General features: G+C 37.9%; 1 non-coding gene across 1 annotated transcript; it reads right to left on the bottom strand.

The window, feature by feature from the left end:
* Positions 1-11,505: 11,505 nt before the first annotated feature.
* LOC112429105 (U7 small nuclear RNA) lies at positions 11,506-11,567 on the bottom strand. Its single transcript, XR_003021227.1, has one exon. It is a non-coding gene; the product is annotated as a U7 small nuclear RNA (small nuclear RNA).
* Positions 11,568-13,813: the final 2,246 nt, after the last annotated feature.

The following is a 13,813-nucleotide window of genomic DNA, read 5'->3' as shown; positions in this document are numbered from 1 at the left end:
GTCTTATAGCTAGTTAGGAGCAGTAGCAAAACCCAGGACTCTGGATAGTCTAGTTCTTATTCTTCCAGATCACATCACCCTCCCACGCACCATGCTAGAATTTTTCACTATAAGAATAACTCCTATAGGCGACAGTTTGTTTTGCCTTCTGTAGCACACATAATTCTTAATCTCCAGTAAAAAAGTTCCAAATACAAAAATGGTTCTATTCACAATAGTAATTCATTTCTTACAGAGTTCCAGTAGGTTTCAGTTATTGCTGACACATTAAATACTGAAATCCAGAAATTATCATTGTAAACAACTCCATAACTTCTAAATTGATAGTTAAGTATCAAGCTGGCCAATCTCTCTATCCTTCTCTCTCTCTCTCTCTCTCTCTCTTTTTTTTCTTTGGTAGGGACAGATTCTCACTATGTTCCCCAAGTTGGTCTCAAACTCCCGGGATCAAGCAATTCTACTGCCTCAGCCTCCCAAAGTGCTAGGATTACAGGCTTGCACCGCTGTGCCTGGCCAATTTCTCCTTTTAGCAGCAAATGAGCATACCTGAATCCAAGCAAAGAAGGCAAAAATACTAATGTTTCTCTTGAAAGGGTGTGGAAAAGTAGTTTTAGCACATTAGGCTTATACCTAACACATAGAGGTGCTTAGTAAATATTTGCTAAATGAATACACAAATTTCCCAATTAATATCAGTGAGTTTTTCATGTATTTCCACTTTCAAAAGTTAAACTAAGTGGCCTGGACAAATAGTAAGACCCTGTCTGCATTTTTTAAAAATTAGCCAGGCATGGTGGCACCTGCTTGCAGTCTTAGTTACTTAGGAGGCTGAGATGGGAGGATCACCCAAGCCCAGGAGTTCCAGGCTGCAATGAGCTGTGATCACACCACTGCACTCCTACCTGGGCAGCAGAGTGAGACCCTGTGTCAAAAACAAAACAAAACAAAACAAAACAAAACTACACACAAAAGCAAACAAACAAGAAGTTAAACTAAGAATACTGTACTTTTCACTTAAGGTCTAAGTCAGACCAGCAACAGCGTCATATTCAATACTAAAATATATATAATGACAAATAAGTTTTTTAATATGTTCACTCACATTTTATCAAAACAGTCTAGGTCATTAAGATAGTAGTTTTGATGAATTTTATTATAATTTATACATTCTTCCTATAGCAATAAATACATGTAAAATATTTATGGGAAGAAAATATCTTAGATATATATAAAATATTTAGATATGCCAAGATTACTATAACGTTTATGATGAATGTTAGATTTTTCCAAGAAAATGACTATTATTAACATTTAATTTAGCTTCACTTAATAACAGGCTATCTTGCTATACTGAAGATTTCCATACCTCACAAAGTCTTTATTTATAAGCCAAAAGCTTCCAGAATATACTCTAAGGTGCTGAGCATTTTGGTATTTAGAAAGAATCAAAGACGCTGTGTTTTAGCTTTGATTATTCAGGCTGGCTTTAGTAGATTTCAAGTGTGAATTTTAAAGTTTCATTATCACAGTTTTTCTGTGATAATCTAGATAGATTAAGAATATTCTACAAAACAAATGCTTAATAAGGCAATAAACCTGTTGAAGGAATAAATTAGCAGGCAGGTTATGCTTTTAGGATATCTACACTACAGAAAAGATATTGTACCCACTCTACCTAGTGATTAGGTTTATATTGCGATGTGACTCATAAGACTCACTGTACTGAATAAAATTTAGGCAATTAATGATCTTATTTCTTAGGAAGAACTGCTTGCTATTGGATATTAACACAGATCTTGCTCAATTAAAAGTGCTCACAGTCAGCAAAAATAATTCTGCACTGTAATGAAATAATGAAATAATTATATGCAAGGGAGGACTTGTGATCTTTTTAATTATTCTATTCTTCATTTTTAAAAGGGCTATTTGAAAACGTACTCTTATAATTGATTGCTATAAATCAGTCAAACTCATTCTAAGGATCATAAATATTCTAACTTTTAAAAGACAAAGAAATGCTAAATATTCAATGGGATACTTCAATATTCAGAAAATTTAATCTGGGGGGAAAGGATAGACTGCTCTTTGGAAAATAAAAAAGTAAATTTGTTGTCCCGTGAAAAATGAAATATCTTGAATGTCAGTAACAGAGATGGAATTAACAAGAGATCTTTTTATTGTTTTTTAAGGTCATTAGGCTGTGAATTCTATAATTATGGAAATTGTCAGTCCAGTTCTGTAAGAATGTTTGCTCCCATCCATAAGGTAGTGGAATGTTCAATCAGTCTCTCTCGTGGGAAAGTTAGGTCATAACTGTAAGTGTACCAGCAAAATTGAATTAAGCAAAGAGATTTCATTAGTATTTATAGCCAGAAGGCATCTGTAAAAGTACAGGGCAAAGAAGTTATGTGGAAGTCAAAGGAGAAAAAAAAAATGGGTTTCTAGTGACAAAGGCGAATCTGAAAGAGATATAAGTGTATAATGAATAAGAGCTATTGAACGCTACTGCAAAGAGGGAGTTGCAAAGATGTCAAATATTGATTTTCTTGTGTATGCCTTTGGACTACATATGTAATTGTTTAGATTTGCTGTCTTCATGGTACAACAATATTTGTTGTCGAAGGTTAAAAAGCATGATGTGAAATAAACTAAAACCTGAGAAACATGTTGGAGAATCATAATTCTCCACTCAGAATCTCATTAAGAGGTTTCTCTGTATTTTCTTGCAAAAGAATATTTTTAATGAAGAAAAATGGCATATTTTTTTCAAATAAAACACAAGATCCAAATACTAGTTAATTATGTTACTGAAAATTATTTGATTAACTTTCAGCATCATTTTAAATTAAACTAGTTTCTCTACTTTCTTACTTTATTGAATATTCTTAAACCATATATCTAATTTTGAAAGTACAGTTAAACTATACTTTATTTTTCCGGTATGATTACAAGGAATTCTATTAACACTAAACTGATAATAAAAATCTGATGTTACCCCTTTACAAGAAATACTTCCTGTGATATTTTCCTCTTCACTACTAAAAATCCAGAAGGAAAACTGTGCTTTAAGGTCTATGTAAGCATGTATATTCAATACCAAACTGCAAACTCAGGTAATCAAATTAATAATCAATCTAGGACAACAAAATACTTTTTTCTAATGTTTTTAGGGGTTAGTTTCCCTTTAAATATTCAAGTCTTAACAGAATGTTAACTATCATAACGTTCTTTTTAAATAACAGACTCATTTGTTTCATTTATCTGATTTTTTACTATTTATTAGAAACTTGAATCATACCTATTAATATTACTGTATTCTCTTTCCTACCTCAGAACATTGAAAAATAACAGCCAAACTGTTAAATTCTCCAGGTGGAATTTACTACACTTAAAGCCATAATGACCACAAACTAAAAAAAGAATGTTTAAAAAAAAGTATGAGCTGTTTTAAGTATCAGCAGGGGACAGGGGTACAAATAAGAAACAGTGTAATATATGGCAGAAGCAAATCGTTCTACCAGTACAGAAAACACTAGACAGGAAAACTGCAGAGAAGACAATGTCTCCAGCACAAATAAGTTTCAGATTTTATTTTCAATGTCTCACTTTTAATGTTATTAAATATTTAATAGCAATGTAAAACAGAGTGACAACATTTTGAGTGTATGTGCAAATCAAGGTATTTCTTTCCCCGGGGTTTTGGAAGCATGTGGGACACGAAGAAGATAGTCTAGTAGTAACGGCAGCTTCTCTCCGAGGTAAATACTCGTCAGGAACAAAACATAATTCAACTGCACTCTTCTTTTCTGAAAAGGTTGCCTGTGGAATATCAATCATAAAGTCCTTTCTATTTCTTAAGAGCTATTAGTGCCTGGCCCCTTGGCTTCATTAAGACGCTTTTTCTCAATATGTTATTTTATTTTAGACTGCATCCCACTTCTCAGCTACACAGTGCACACTGCAATTTCTAGGCTCCTGAGGGAGACGTCCACTGTGCCCCTCAATGACTGACATACAAGGACAAGGTAGCAATGGAGAGAAAGGTGGATTTGTTGGCACTAAGTCGTAAACATTTTTTAAACCCTAGAGGTTAAAAGAGAGTTTGGCCAAGCCTCTGAGACAGAGTGCTGTATCATTTAACTGACACTAACATCACCATGCTCCCCACTAGGCAGGGATCAGTCTCCCGGCCTGTTAATTGCACCCGATGTTCTGGTGGAGCTAAAGAAGCTAGAAGTTTTGAGAGTCCCTGCTGCCAGACCTCAGTGTTGCCTAAGCAAGCATTAAGAGACTATGGTAATAATAGGTGTGCTTACACCAAATAAAAGGTTTCATTAATCAAGCCATATTGAGATAAACCTGTCACTGGACAGAGGCGACCAGAAATCAAATGCTGTGAAAGTTCTGACAGATTGTTAAATAGAAACCCTTTAAAATAGAATTTAATTTACTGTGATATTATAGATATTTATGCATCAATAGGCAAGTGCAGATTGAGTTCAGAGGTCGGCTCTGGTATTTGAAAAATAAAAGCACAGAATGAAACAAAAGGTGACAGTTACCTTTGTCTGAAATTAGGGTTCATTAGACTAAATGGGAAGGTTTTAACTGATTCATGTAGGGAACTGAAGCACAGCATGTGATGTGGTGTGCAATATTGGATAACAGGCAAATCCAATTAAGGGATCTTTATCCTGTTAAAGACTTGTCTACAAACTTAAAAAAAATCCAAAGGCCAGCCACAGAAGAGCCCAGTCAGTCATCGTCAGTGGTAGTTATCTCTCAGACCCTAATAGGTGAACATGTTTCCTTTGTGGCATTGTAGCCAGGAGTGTTAGATTTTGAAGGCAGACAGACCTGGGTTCAAAGTCCAGCTTTGCTACTTATTAGTTGTATGACTTTTGACAAATTACCTTCTTTTAGCTTCAATATCCTAATCAGTAAAACAAAAGTATTGCCAGTACTACCTCACAGGGCTGCTGTGAGGACTGAGATCAAGTTTGCAAAGTACTTAGCGTGGTGGCTGGTGGTGCTCAACAAACAATAGTTACTAGTTCTTCCTTTTTCTTCTCCTTTCCTTCTCTCCCTCTTTTCTTTTTCCAGTTCCCTCTTTTTGCCTTTTGTCTCCTCTTCCTTGTTTCTTTTTTCCCTCTGCCTGTCACACAGGAGCAACCACTGGCACAGCAGCACCTCCAGGCATTTTGCAGCCTCTTTGAATCGAAGGGCCCGCTGACCTTTGATTTGTGGGCAGAGTTCAAAATGAAGTTATAAAAGGCCTCTTCATTCAGATTGCCTCATTCATGGAAGACTGTTGGAAGTTCCTTGGCTGTATAATGTCTGAAACTTGCTTGTTCAAACTGATAGAATTAAGTTCTAGACTCTACCAAATTGATCCATGGGTATAATCTTTCCTTGAAGCCAAACCAGCACATTGCCACAAATTTCTTATTGACTAGTAGCTAGAAATACGTGATGAAGCATTAGGAAGAATTGTTTAATACATTTTTTTAAGAATTCCACACCCCAAATGTTTTTTTCTTACAGTTGGACTTATGTATTTCAGCCTCCTGACTTGTTTGCAACACTTCTATACTTCCTAGGTTTTGTTTTGTATTGTAATGTTTCTGTTTCTTAGTCTTTCTGTCCCATTCTACTTATCCTGGCTGACAGAGAAAGTCATTTAAAAAAAAAAAAAAGTTTGAGCCAGGCACAGTGGCTCACACCTTTCTCATCCCAGCACTTTGGGAGGCCAAGGTGGGAGAATTGCTTGAGCCCAGTACTTCAAGACCAACCTGGGCAACATAAGGAGACCCCATCTCTATAAATAAAAAAGAAAAAATAGTTTGAATAATGTCTTAGTGAATAGTGAGGTCACAGAATGGAGTCTCTGTAAAGAAACATAGACAGTACCTTACAAATACGTGAAAGGGAATAGGCAGGCAACATACAATCCTGTTACTACCACTCCCAGGTCTCTAGAAAACAGCCAAGACAGATTCAAGATGCCACACACAGTTGTGTGTCTTTGAGAAAGTAATTTGTCCTCCCCGAGCTCTCTGGTTTGGATGTACCTCCTCTATACTCTACCTGAACCCTATAAATACCTGTATCACCATTGAAATTATCGGCCCTACCACTAACCTATAAACATTTTAGCACAGATGTTATTATCTTATTTATTTTTGTATCCCCTGGCCAGTGGTGGTGCTCTTTACAAGTGTCTATTGAACAGGCCTATGTTATCTAACATATCTAGGCCTATGTTAAATGATCCCTTGAATCCCCTCCACATTTATTAACTGAAAGTGGCATAACTGACCTGTGTGTAAAGATAAAATGACTAAGAACACTTGAAATGATTTAATACTAAAATAGTAGCTCTCAGAAAACTTACCCTTAAACAAAAGTTTGCACAAACCATAACTCTCTTTTAAATTTGCTGGTGTCATTTTGGATTTCATCTTTACTTCTATCTGTTTGAATAGAGCCATACTTTAAAGAGAATTGGAAAAAGAATAGAAGTATATTTCAATTCTCAGCAACTACCAGCTCCTCCAAAAAGTAAATCACTTAACTTTCCTGTTCTTCAGTTTTCTTTTTAATCAAATGAAAATACTGAATACAGACCAAATAAATATAGTGTGATTGCTTATAAGGGTCAAATCTCACAATTAAAATCTCCATTTACTATTATTATTTCTTTTAAATTAAGAATGCTAGAGACTGGGCACAGTGGCTCATGTCTGTAATCCCAGCACTTTGGGAGGCCGAGGCGGGTGGATCATGAGGTCAGGAGTTCGAGACCAGCCTGGTCAACATGGTGAAACCCCATTTCTACCAAAAATACCAAAATTAGCCAGGTGTGGTGGTGGGCACCTGTAATCGCAGCTACTTGGGAGGCTGAGGCAGGAGAATCACTTGAACCCAGGAGGAAGAGGCTGCAGTGAGCTGAGATCACACCATTGCACTCCAGCCTGGGTGACAGAGCAAGACTCCATCTCAAAAAAAAAAAAAAAAAAAAAAAAAAAAGCTAGAGAGCCAAGCACAGTGGTGTGCATCTGTAATCTCAGCTATTGGGAGGCTAAGGTGGGAAGATAGCTTGAGCCCAGGAGTTCAAGACCAGCGTGGGCAACATAGCAAAACCCCATCTCATAAAATCAATTAATTAATTAAGGATATCTAGCTTTTATCTTCTCAACTATATTAGTTATCTATTGCTGCATAACAAATTATCCCCAAAATGTAACAGCTTAAAACAACAAGCATTTATTATCTTACACAGTTTCTGGGGTCAAGCATCTGAGAGTGGCTAAGGTGATGGTTCTGGCTCAGGGTCTCTCATGAGGTTACATTCAAGCAACCTCAGGTGCTGCAGTCACTTGAAGGTTTGACCAGGGTCGGCAGATCTATTTCCAAGATGGTTCACTCACATGGCTATTGACAGAAGGCTACAAATTCTCATTGGCCATTGGTAGAAGGCCTCAGTTCCTTGCTATGTGGAAAGCTGTCTCAGTACCCACATAACCTGGCAGCCTACTCTCCCCAGAGTAAAAGATCTGAGAAAGTACAAGGCTGACGCCACAATGTGTTCCACGAGCTAGCCTCAGAAGTGACATACCACTATTTTGCCATATTCTATTAGTCACACAGAAAAACCCCACTATAATGTGGGAAAAGACTCTACAAGCCATAATTACTAGCAGGCAAGGAATCATTGGGGAACATTTTGAGGACTGGCTGCCACACCAATGAAAATAAATATCCACACTAATGGAGCAGAGAAGTAGTAATGTTTTTGGCCTTTCATAGGGTGGAAGGCCAGAGATCAAATGATTTCCCAGGAAGAGAGATTAAACTCTGTACTAAACCACCTCAAATAATACGTTAATTAGCCGGGCGCAGTGGCTCACGCCTGCAATCCCAGCACTTTGGGAGGCCGAGGTGGGCGGATCACAAGGTCAGGAGATCGAGACCATCCTGGTTAACACAGTGAAACCCCATCTCTACTAAAAATAGAAAAAATTAGCCAGGCGTGGTGGCGGGTGCCTATAGTCCCAGCTACTCGGGAGGCTGAGGCAGGAGAATGGCATGAACCCGGGAGGCAGAGCTTGCAGTGAGCCGAGATTGCGCCACTGCATTCCAGCCTGGGCGACAGAGCAAGACTCCATCTCAAAAAAAAAAAAAGGTAATTAGATAAGTAGATAAACTTAAGGTTCTGACTCCTTATTCAAGTTTTGTTTTTGTTTTTGTTTTTCAAGTTTAAACTTCTCTGTCCTGTGGTTTTTATATCCAGAACTCTTCAGTGTATTACTTATCCCCTGAATTCACCAAAAACAAATTCACCTTCCCAAACTTTACCTATAACTGCAGCACTTGGGGTTAGGGGAAAAACATTTTCCCCCTGAGCAATAACTAACATCAATAACCAAGACATAAAATAAACTCACACCTATGGATATACTAACAATGCAGACCATATATTCAGTAGGTAGCAGTTAATTTTTTTTTTTTTTTTTTTTTTTTTGAGACGGAGTCTCGCTCTGTCGCCCAGGCTGGAGTGCAGTGGCGCGATCTCGGCTCACGGCAAGCTCCGCCTCCCGGGTTCACGCCATTCTCCTGCCTCAGCCTCCCGAGTAGCTGGGACTACAGGCGCCCACAACCGCGCCCGGCTAATTTTTTGTATTTTTAGTAGAGACGGGGTTTCACCGTGGTCTCGATCTCCTGACCTTGTGATCCGCCCGCCTCGGCCTCCCAAAGTGCTGGGATTACAGGCGTGAGCCACCGCGCCCGGCTTGTAGCAGTTAATTTTATCATACCAGTTCTTTTCAACATCTTAGCTGGTTGCACAAAGATCATATGAAACTAGATTCTTTAATTTCAAGGTGAAGAGTATAAAAGTCTGAATCTCTGAGGTTCTAACACATCAATCTCCATCAAAATATAATTACTCCTATACCCTACCTTCTGTATCCTGCTTGGTGAAAAAGGAAACCGGCAACTGAGACCTGGGTTCTACCCCCAGCTCTGTCATTAATTTGCTATGTGATATCTGGCAAGTAACTTGACATCTCTGATCCTCAACTTTAAAGACCCAAGGTTAGATCAAAATAACTCTTCCAGGGCTAACATAAATTTGACAATTCTGATTAATCTGTGCTTTCAGGTGAACCCAGATTTCTTATCCTTATCTACTTATAGTTGTGACTCTACACCGATTTTCTTTCTTTTTTTTTTTTTTTTTTTTAACCACACTGCATCAGAAAACAATAGGACATTGGCCATTTCTGAATTTATATTAGGCTTTCCTCCCTAACCTTTCCCCATCTCACCACATAGTGCTGGAAAAATACTCTGCACTATTCATTGTGGGAAGCTCAACAGAAAAGAAAATACTCAGCCAGTAATGTGATCAATAAAACCAAATTGGAAAGAAATTTAGGTACATGAATATAAAACCAATGTTTAAAAAATGGTTTCAACCAAAAAATGATTGCTCATAGACATAGACAGGAAGATGTCTTTTCCCAAAGGATTCACTCTTCACAGAGTTCGGCAGCATGATGAAAGGCAGAGGAGTGTGACTGCATGGCAGTAGAAGAAATGATACTCTCATCAGCTGGCAACCAGTTTCCCTCAGAGGAGGTACAGACACAGCTAAGTCAAGCCAAAAGTTATGAATGTCCTCGAATTCCCATGGGAAAACAGTGAAGTGCCAAGAAAGAAGTTTCATCTATTGGGCCTAGATGAGCTTGAAGAAGACAGGGTAGTCCCTTAACAATTTTCTTACAAAGAGAGAAAGCAAGAGAAATATGGGAATGAGGGAAAGAAACAAAGGTAAAGAAGAGAAAGGTTAGAGAAAGAAAGTGGCAGAGAAGCGTTAAGAATGAAAGAGAAGGGGGAAAATTATCCAGCACTAGAGACTCATCAAGAGAGCCCTGATTGTCTTCGTCAATAAGGTATCCTGACCACCTACCAGAGTGCCTGTACAGAACAGGAGTTCAGCATATGTTGAATGAATGAAAGAATGCAGATAAAGAAACAAAAATCAGTTTGGAAAAGGAAAACCGGGATATTCATTTTCTTGCAGTGATGCACTAACTCTAGCTAAAAATTTCATGACCTAAAAAATGTACATGAGGAAGGCTAGAAAAGGTAGCTAGATCCGTACAAATCTATAACCCTTTGAAAAAAAAAAAAAGAATAAAAATACATGTGCTGCTGTTAAATATTTTGTCACTTTCTTATTTCCTTTTGTATATTAATAATCTGTCTCAATTAAGTACCTCATAAATATTTTAGGATCTCATGTTAAGAGAGAAATAACATCTTTATTTTTATGCCAGTTCAAAAGAATTTGATGGTTCTTAAAAAAAAAAAACACTCACTTTATTTGGCATAGAAACCACATAGTCATCTATGTCATTTCTTAGAGCTCTGTCAATATTTCAGTATTAAAATAAAGTTGTCAAGAAAAAGTAACTGAGTAAAGAAACATTTCAATGTTTTCTAGGACTTTTATCCTTCCAAGAATAAGTTGTCTGCATACGTGTTTCTTTTGGTTAAATACTGACACAAGCTCAAACTATTACAGTTTGAAATTGCAGCTCATTCGCCTTTTACAGATTTTACAGATTGTTTTAGATCTTGCTCTAACACAACTATCCCTGTAGGACCAGTCACATTGCCATAGTAATTGTTCCGTGACCACAGTTGTTGCAACTTTGACACAGGAATGACCACAGTTCTAGGTCAGCTTTCATTTCACCCAGATATGAAGACACATTAACAAAAGTAGGACTACACACACATAGACAGAATCACAAATACAATATCTGTTATAGAGAGGAAATAGAATAGTATCCAATTTGACATCACATAAAGACTCAGATGGAAAATACTATCTATTATTTTTTTCCTTCATCAATCTTCTCTTTTAAGAACATGAAGAGATTACTTCCACACAGCATTTTAATCAGATATGCTTTGTTTAAATTAATTATATTATTCAGTGGAAATAAACCACATAGCCTGTTAATAATATATGGAATGTTTTTTTCTAAATTCATATCTGGAAGTAAATAAATATTTTAGAAACCAGACTGAGATTTCTTTCTTTCTTTCTTTCTTTCTTTCTTTCTTTCTTTCTTTCTTTCTTTCTTTCTTTCTTTCTTTCTTTCTTTGAGAGGTAGTCTCACTCTGTCCCCCAGGCTGGAGTGCCATGGCACAATCTCGGCTCATTGCAACCTCTGACTCACGGGTTCAAGCCATTCTCCTGCCTCAACCTCCCGAGTAGCCGGGATTACAGGCACGCGCCACCACACCCAGCTAATTTTTTCTGTATTTTTAGTAGAGACTGGGTTTCACCATGTTGGCTAGAATGGTCTCGATCTCCTGACCTCATGATCCACCTGCCTCGGCCTCCCAAAGTGCTGGGATTACAGGCGTAAACCACCGCGCCCGGCTGATATTTTTTTCTTAACAAAATTAATTTGTGTTGAGGGGAGAGGGGGCTTTCTGGCAAAAACCAGAAAGCCTGCTAGACAAATTCTAAAAGAGCTGTAGTACTAATAAAATGAGTTTCAAATTATTTTCATGTCACTTTAAAATTTGATTTTTTTGTGGGCTGGGGGGGCGGGGGGCCGATCACGGTGGCTCACACCTGTAATCCCAGCACATTGGGAGGCTGAGGCAGGTGGATCACGAGTTCAAGACCAGCCTGGTCAACATAGCGAAACCCCATCTCTATTAAAAATACAAAAAATTAGCCAAGCGTGGTGGCACACAGCTGTAATCCTAGCTACTCAGTAGGCTAAGGCAGGAGAATTGCTTGAACCCAGGAGGCGGAGGTTGCAGTGAACTGAGATCACAGGTGCCACTGCACTCCAACCTGGGCAACAGAGCAAGACTCTGTCTCAGAAAAAACAAACAAACAAACAAAAAACATCAATGTCTGATATAAAAAATGTACTGGATGAGATTAATGGAAGGTTAGACATTGCAAAAACAAAACAAAAAACAAAATGGTGACCTTGAAAACATATCACTAGAAACTATCCAAATATAAACACAAAGAGAAAAATATGCAAAAATAAAAAATAAATAAAACAAGAATTAATGAAAGACAGGAAAGAGAGAAGCAAGGGAGAGAGGGAGGGAGGAAAGGAAGGAATATCAGTATCCTGCAAAACAACTTCAAATGGTCTAGTATACCTATAACTGGAATTACCAAAAACAACATGTGAGACAAAAAAAAATTTGAAGAAATATGACTGAAAGTTTTCCAAACTTGTTGAAAACTATAAACCCACAGATCCAAGAATTTCAATATACCCTAAGCACATAAAAGCAAACGATAACGGCCAGGCGCAGTGGCTCACGCCTGTAATCCCAGCACTTTGGGAGGCCGAGGCAGGCAGATCATGAGGTCAGGAGTTCAAGACCAGCCCGACAACATGATGAAACCCCGTCTCTACTAAAAAAAAAAAAAAAATTAGCCAGGCATGGTGGTCGGCGCCAGTAATCCCAGCTACTCAGGAGGCTGAGGCAGGAGAATTACTCGAACCCAGGAGGTGAAGGTTGCAGTGAGCCGAGATCGCGCCATTGCACTCTAACCTGGGTGACAGAGTGAGACTCTGTCTCGGGAAAAAAAAAAAAAAAGCAAACGATACCAAGGCACATTATAATCAAATTGCTCAAAACCAGTGATAAAGAGAAAATCTTAAAGGCAGCCAGACAAAAAAGACACATTACTTACAGAGGACAAAAATAAAAATTACAGCAGGTTTCTCATCAGGACAAGCACAAGTGAGAAATCTGAAAAATGTACAAAGTACTGAAAATAATAAAAACCTGTCAAACTACAATTCTACACCCAGTGAAAATATCTTTCGAAAACAAAGGTGAATATTCATCATAGCCAAAAGGTAGAAACAATGTAAACTTCCACCAGTAAATGAATAAACAAAATATGGTATATCCATACAATATAATATTATTTGCCTGTAGAAAGGAATGAAACACTGATAGGACAATATGGATAAATTTTGAAAATACTATGCTAAGTGAAAGACACCAGTTATTAAAAAAAAAAACTATGTACTTTATGATTCCAGTCATATAAAAGCGTAGAATAAGGAAATCTATATGGATAAAAAGTAGTTGGCTGACTGTAATGGCTCACGCCTGTAATCCCAGCAATTTGGGAAGCCAAGGCAGGAGGATCATGAGGTCAAGAGATTGAGACCATCCTGGCCAAGAGGGCAAAACCCTGTCTCTACTAAAAATATAAAAATTAGCTGGTTGTGGTGGCGCGTGCCTGTAGTCCCAGCTACTTGGGAAGCTGAAGTAGGAGAATCACTTGAACTCGGGAGGCAGAGGTTTCAGTGAGCCAAGATTGCACCACTGCATTCCAGCCTGGTGACAGAGTGAGACTCCATCTCAAAAAAAATTAAAAAAAACAGGTAGTTCAGTAGTTGCTTACAGGTTGAACTGGAGGAAGACAGTGGGAAAAGGAACTAATAGCTAAAAAATACAGTTTCTTCTTGAAGCAATAAAAGTGTTCTCAAATTGACTATGGTAATGGTTGCACATATCTGTGAACATACTAAAAAACAAAGAATTATACAATTTATTTTACTATTATTATTATTATTATTAGAGACAGGATCTCACTCTGTCACCCAGACTGGAGTGCAGTGGCATAATCTTGGCTCACTGCAACCTCCACCTTCTGGGTTCAAGAGATTCTCTTGCCTTAGCCTCCTGAGTATCTGGCACTACAGGCATGCACCACCATGCCCAGCTAAATTTTATA

This window comes from Macaca nemestrina, chromosome 1 (genome assembly GCF_043159975.1).
Source record: "Macaca nemestrina isolate mMacNem1 chromosome 1, mMacNem.hap1, whole genome shotgun sequence".
Taxonomy (NCBI): domain Eukaryota; kingdom Metazoa; phylum Chordata; class Mammalia; order Primates; family Cercopithecidae; genus Macaca; species Macaca nemestrina.
The sequence above is the reverse complement of the archived record's forward strand: the minus strand, read 5'-3'. Positions and strand labels throughout refer to the sequence as shown.